The sequence below is a fragment of the Mesocricetus auratus genome, unplaced genomic scaffold, assembly GCF_017639785.1.
Source record: "Mesocricetus auratus isolate SY011 unplaced genomic scaffold, BCM_Maur_2.0 Super-Scaffold_100020, whole genome shotgun sequence".
NCBI classification, from domain to species: Eukaryota; Metazoa; Chordata; class Mammalia; order Rodentia; family Cricetidae; genus Mesocricetus; species Mesocricetus auratus.
This window is the reverse complement of record NW_024429201.1, coordinates 1,244,120-1,251,078: the sequence shown is the minus strand read 5'-3', so window position 1 is coordinate 1,251,078 and position 6,959 is coordinate 1,244,120. Positions and strand designations below refer to the sequence as shown.

At 37.1% G+C, this 6,959-nt stretch overlaps 1 pseudogene; it reads left to right on the top strand.

Moving 5' to 3' along the window:
* Positions 1 to 3,553: 3,553 nt before the first annotated feature.
* Positions 3,554 to 4,100, top strand: LOC110343303 (annotated as a pseudogene).
* The last annotated feature ends 2,859 nt before the right edge of the window (positions 4,101 to 6,959 follow it).

Below are 6,959 nucleotides of genomic sequence, written 5' to 3'. Positions count from 1 at the left end.
CACATCTATGCTGAGTCTTACAAAAGAGCATTAAATAATTATACTCAGGAGATCATAAAGAAAAAGATCCTTAAGTAGCCTATCATTTGAGAGGATATTGAAATGTACTTGTTCTAAAGTGCTAGAAAACTCATACATCCATTCAATCTGACACTCTAAAGACATGTTTAGTACACATAAAGTGTCTGGCACTAAGCAAATACAAAGATACAACAATGAGCAAAATTTCCCCAAATTCTTTTTCTTGTAAGGGTTGAATTCTGTTAATGGAGGTAAATCAGAAATAAAAAAGAGATTGGATATCTGTGTGATGAAGTCAATGGAAAGAAATTAAGCAAATAGAGATATCAAAACATCCAAAGAATTGTGAAGAAAAATATTTCTAGAGAAAAAGTAGGAGGTGCCCAAGCCCCGTGGTAGACACTTCTGTAGCTAAGTTAGAATGAATAACCAAAGGAAGCAGTAGAAATTGTGTGAGGAAAAAAAGTCAGATGTAGATAATGTAGGGCCATTGCAATGAACTTGGCTTTAATTTTGAGTGTGGTATGCACTTTGGAGGTTTTTGAAGAGTAGAAAAATTAATTCCAATATGATTATAGAGCATCTTTGGCTACTATTGAGAGACTGGAAGTTGTGTTAACAAGGGCAGATATAGGTAATGTAGGCAAGAGCCTTTGCCATGGAACATGAGAGACTGGAGAGTTGAAAGAACATAACAGTAAAAAGAAGTCAGAATTAGGGTACATTTTGACAATAATGCTGACAGGGCTTGCTAGTGAGGAAGCCAATAGTGACTTAATTTAATTTGGGAGCTCAACAACTATAATTGTCATCTAATGGAATGTGGAAGGCTGTAGGATGAAGTATGCTTAGACTGTGTGTGTGTGTGTGTGTGTGGGTGTGTGTGTGTGTGTGTGTGTGTGTGTACTAAGTTTGAATGTACTTTTCAGCACCAAGCTGTAGAAGTGGAGCTGCATGGAAGAGGAGTCAGGACTGAAGACAGCAATTTGAAGATGAAAGATAACATCAAGGGGAAAACACAGAAAATACAGGGTCAGTGACTGAGCTCAGAAACACACACGATTTAAAAGCTCAAGGAAAAGAAAAGGAACAAGTAAAGGCAGACTGAATTAGAACAACCAATAAGTATGCGACACAGGGAAAAGTGATACCCTGAAATGTCTTTAAAGAATGGCTTCAAGAAATAGCAGGAAGATTTTTACCCACACCACTGATAAATCAAGCAAATGCATTTGAGCACTGATAGTGTATAATTAGAGAGATCATTGATGACTTTGACAAAAAAGCCCCACAAAATTTTAGTAGAGAGGACAAAAGCATAATCATCCATCATTGCCAAGAATGTAACAAAAACAAAGTTGGAAGAAAATATAACTCTTTAAGGCAGACTTTCAACAAATGGGAGGCTAGAAACACAACAGTAGCTTTGAAACATTAGTGCTAATTTATAATGAGAGACAGTGGAAAAGGTTACTCTGCAGAGGTAACATGTTGAGTAAATGAATCTTATTTTCTAGAAGTCAGTGCTTCTCTCATGTTCTAATTTGGAAGCAAGCCCCCATTTGTTGAAAAGTGAATATACTTGCATATGGAAGAGACCTCTTCTTATTGTTTCTAGACTCAATCTGGAAGTAAGAAGTGAAGTCATCAACTACGAGTCAGAACAGGAACACAAGAGCACTAGAAGAAAAAAATGTGCTGTGGTTATTATTTTTGGATTTGGGTAGAGAAGGAATGGAAGAAAATTGGTTCTAGAGAAGAACACAAAAAGAAATTATCAGGCAATACAGACTTTCATGGAAAGTTAGTGTTCTTTAAATTTTGGTCAGCAAAACAATTCTTTTCTTTTCCTACAGCTATACTGATGGACAAATACATGGGGAGTTTGGCTAAGCCAATAAAAATAAATTTGTAATGTGAAACTAACAATACAAGACATTTCAAAGTGAAATGCTTTGAAGATGGGTGGAAAGAGTGATTATTGATTGACAATGGAAAACAGGTCAAGTAAGGAGAAAAGTTACCTGTGATCAGAAGAATGGGGGAAAAAAAGGAAAATCAGATGGATTGCAGCCTCTAGAGGGTTTGTTAAAGTTTAAGAGTCAGAGACAAGATTAGAGGAATATTTGTGATGACTAGGATGTTAAAGATTGATGTTGCAGCTTTGATGGTTGATATAGATTGGAAATTGAGTGGATTAAAAATTCCCAAAAGTATTGTTAAAACGTACCACTGAACATGTCTGTGAGATTGTTCCTGTGAGGATTAAGTAGCTGGGTAAATCCATCCCTGAATAAGAGTAATACTATCCCATAGGCTAAGGGCTCTGATGTGATTAAAGGACTAAAGAAAAGGTTTATGCTCAAATTATCTCTCTAAATCCTAACTGACACGATATGAGATGCTGTTCACCATCAGGCCCTCCACACCATGCTAGAATAAAATCTCTGGAGCCATGAGCCTGAAGCGCTACCTTCCCTTAAATTGTCAAGTCATTTATTTTATGGCAATGATTAAGGAAATGGATTACTAACATAGCAAAAGATGAGCATATTGCTAATTTTAAATTGCATTTATTTATTGATGTGGAGGTGAGTTTGTGTGTAGACTTACTTATATGCTCCATAGCCAAAGTATAGAGATCAGAGGACAACTTTGAGTTGTTGGTTTTCTCCTTCCACTGCATGGGAAAGAAACTCAGGTCATCAGGCTGGGCAAGAGGCGTCCTTGTCACTGAGCCATTCTGCCAATCAAGATGCTCTGTTTTAACTAAATTTCAGATGAGGACAGAACAGGACAACTGTAAATCAGAACGACAAAGAACAAACAGGAAAGCTATTTAAAAGATTCTATTAATGCATATTGAAATTATGTTGAGTTCTGTCCATTTCCTCTTCAAGAGTTGAGAATAGAGGGACCTTAACATTGGAAAGGATTGATTTTTTTAAAATTATATAAGTTGACCAGGGTAATAGGAATTACCAGTTAAGAATAATTGACTTTAATTATTTCAATGTTAGATATTGAGCAAACATATTTGATTACATTTAAACGTGTCTACAGATTGCCTTATTAATGTCAAGCTTATTAAAATCAAGATTCTGATGGGGGGTCTGGAGTAGATGCATAGTTCCAAAAAGAGCAGTGGAAAATACACTAAACAAGGAGAGAGAGTCAAAAAGGATATAAAAATGTCATTTTAAAACATATCAGATGCTACTCAAGAAAATTGTAAACTTTCCTTCTTTAGAAGAAACTTCTTTCCAAACAACATAGACCTAAATTACACTCTCCTTCAAACATGAATTAAGATAAATATGGTACCCAAAATATTAAACCCAACCCAACTAGGAGACAGGATTTAGTGATCCTTAGTGCATACACAGGTGTTCTGAATATATGCAGTACTTCAAACATAAATATTTTATTTAGGTGTAAACAATGTGTGACATTTTTGCAAGAGAAAAATTACAATTATGTAGATAGAAAGGTTTCTTCCTTTCCTCTGGCGGTAGCCATCAGGTGAGCCAAGATGTGTGCATATCAATACATTCAGGAGCTATGGAGAAAGAAACGGTCTGACTTGATGCGCTTTCTTCTGGAGGTCACCTGCTGCCAATACTGCCAGCTCTTTGTACAGCAAAGAGCTCCCTGTACCACCCAGACTGATAAAACAGGAATGGTGGCATACAAGACAAAGCAAAGTTATGTCATACCCAGGATTCGTATCTGCCGTGGTGACAGCAAACACGGTTTCCTAAGGGTTCAACTTACAGCAAGCATGTCGATCATGGTGTCAAGCAGCTGAGGAGAGAGCTGAACGCCACTGGGAGACTTGGAGAGTCCTGCAGTTTTATTGGGCTGGTGAAGATTCCACATAAATTTTTTGAGGTCATCCTCATTGATCCATTCCATAAAGCTATCAGAAGAAATTCTGGAACCCAGGAGATTACGAAACCAATCCACAAACACAGAGAAACGAATAGGCTGACATCTGCTGTCCCCAAGAGCGCTTTGGAAAGGGCCACAAGTTCCTCCATATTTGCAGCCTGGAGAAGGACTATACTCTCCAGCACTGACGTTACCGCCAATGCATGCAATGTTTGTAAAACTTATACCCAGTAAATAATTCAGGACAGCCAAAAAATTACAAAATATATTATGGAATCCCTAGCAAGTAGCTGTTAGGAAATACGAAAGTGAATGCAACCAGGCAGGAAAGGGTTTTATTCTTTGTCACAGAAGGTGCTTTTAATACATTTTGCTTCCAAAGCACAGACTGCCCAAAAGGAAAAACAAATCTAGGCATGGTGGTTGGGAAGCTGAAACAGAGGATTGATATAAGTTAAGGCCAGCAAGGGGCAAGGAAGAGTGTTCTAGAAAAAACATTTTGGCCTTTTGTTGATTGGAAGAAGCTAGAAGACCCCAAGGAAGTGGGATTGCGGCACATGTGACTCATCAGAATTAAGAAATGATCTTGACATAAATGAAAATCTATTTCCTGAAAGCTGAGAACACAGTATATCATACAACGACTCAAAAGTGAAACTTATAGTGTTCTGCTATCTGACCCTTTCGAGGAGCCCATCACCTGGCACTGGGAAGGGAGGGAAAGACCCTGTTACCTGTAAAAAAAAATGCTTCCCCTCTTTTGATGGATAGAAGAAACATACGTGGGCCTCAACTAATTCTCTGTGATTGCTTTTGTTGCTAACTAGGAAAAGAGTCCGAAAAACAGGGTTGACTCCTATTGAAGAATCACAGTTCTCCGAGATTATGAATTGGATTGATGAATTTTTCTTTCCTGAAGAACACCATGCAGATTAAAGAGCTTTTAACTGTTCTTGATGCAATCAAAAGGTTATGGTTGTCTGCTAAAAACTCAGTTTCGGCCACAGTTTATGCAAGTTGTTCACATTACTCACTCAGTAATGATGTACTTGGCCCCACTATTTGTGGTCTGGTTCTCATTTGTTTGGTATTACATTCCAAGACTGCAATGACTCAGAAAGGTCCCTTCTTTTTTTTTCTTTTTTTACAGTAAGAACTAGCATAGTTTGCCTGAAACATCTCAAGCTTAATCGTTTGTCTGTGGTCTTCCCACAATAACTGCAAGCAGGTGTGTATAAGTAAAGACTTTAACAAGTTGAGTGAAGACCTGCGTCATTAGTCAGAAAGCTTCTGACGTTATCTTTTTTCAGTGTGTTTGACACCCACAGTAATTTTGATGACATACAGCATTTATTATTACCAAAATATAGTTGCTACCTTGTATCAAGTAGTCTATTTAGAATGCATGAAGACATTTTCCAAGAGTTAAAAAAATTCAAATATATTTGAAATATGTAGAAATAGTTTAGAGGGAACATGAAATTTGTATTCAAATCTACTTGAATAAACATTATATCAAAGAGACATGGAATCTGTGTTATGCTGATATAGAAGATAACAGCAAGAAATTGGTAAAATATGGGTAGATATATTGAACATAATATAACTTTAGCTATGGACTAAGATTTGCTGTTTTAGAATATAGGGTGGTTATCTACAACTCTTTAGGTCACTGAAGGTACCCAAGCAGAAACAGAATTAAAAGTCATACAAGGAGTTAATATCAGGAGGCCTGTTCCCTGGGACAGCATGCATCCTGAAAATTAAGTTATTCACTAAGTGAGAAAATTGTTCTCCTTCATGACTTACCCTGCCCTATGTTTACATACCACAATCCCTTAGTTTCCCCCATTTCATCTTTCTCCTATATTAAATTATAATTTTTCTTTTTTCCTGACCAATGGCAAAATATGAGTTATACCAGAAATAGAGGAGATTACAAATTTAAGACATTATCTTCCATAGGTAAGTGCTTGAATGGGTAGTTTTCTATAATATATTAATTGTAAGAAGATATAATTTATATAAATTAATTTATATAAAAGAACTAATGTTCAAACTCGTCTTAAATAAATAAAGAGACCAGAAAGATGGTGCACTTGGCAATGTGTTTAATGTACAAGCATGAGGACCTGAGACCAGAACCCCATAAAATATGTCAAAAGCTAGACACTGCGGCATTGTATACAAACCCAGTGTCGAGGAGATGCAGACCTCAGGCGTACTGGACAGTGACCAATGAGGACACCTGACCTCAACCTTTGCCCCAACCCTAAAGAACTCACGTACCACATACACTCACACATACATGTACCACTAGCATCCCTATACTCAAAGAAGTCAAAGATGTGACAGTAAGTTTTGATCAGTAAACTAAATTTTAAGAGAGAAAAAAAGAACAGATATGCTTGCTCATACTAGTGCACACCCTCAGGTTGAAAAAGGTGCTGGGAAAAGGGACTTTATCTGTGCTGTGACTTCTCTGTCTATGTGCCCCTGAAGCATGTAACTGCAGACCATTTTCAACAAAAGCTTGAAAAAAACTTATAACAGAGGCCTGATAGAAACTTAAACCAACTATCAAGAAATTTAAAAAATTCAGTATTATATTCTCAGAAATTCCAAATCAATCTAATTTGACAAAGACTCAATTGAAAGCAGCAAGGACTCTTTGCTTGACAAGGAAAAGCTGCTGTCTATATTCTGTTTTCTCTATGATGCCATAAAGATATGGCATCTCATCCACATTTTAAATAACTACTCTCAGAAGAATATGCAGCCCTTTAGATGGATTATCCTTCCTTGTATATACAGGTTATGGGGTTTCTCACTTTATGTTATCACTGATTGGCAGAAACCTAACACTAAACTAACCCCTGCTGAGCATTTGTATCTGGGAATCACCCCTGAACTGTGACAAAAAGACTTAGAAGACACCACTACCTTGTCCCTGGGCACCTGCTGCCCTCACAGCAGGAGGAGTCATGGAGCTCATGTGATTGGCATCATAGAGCAGCATAATTTGTCCATTGCCCAAAAGTAAATCA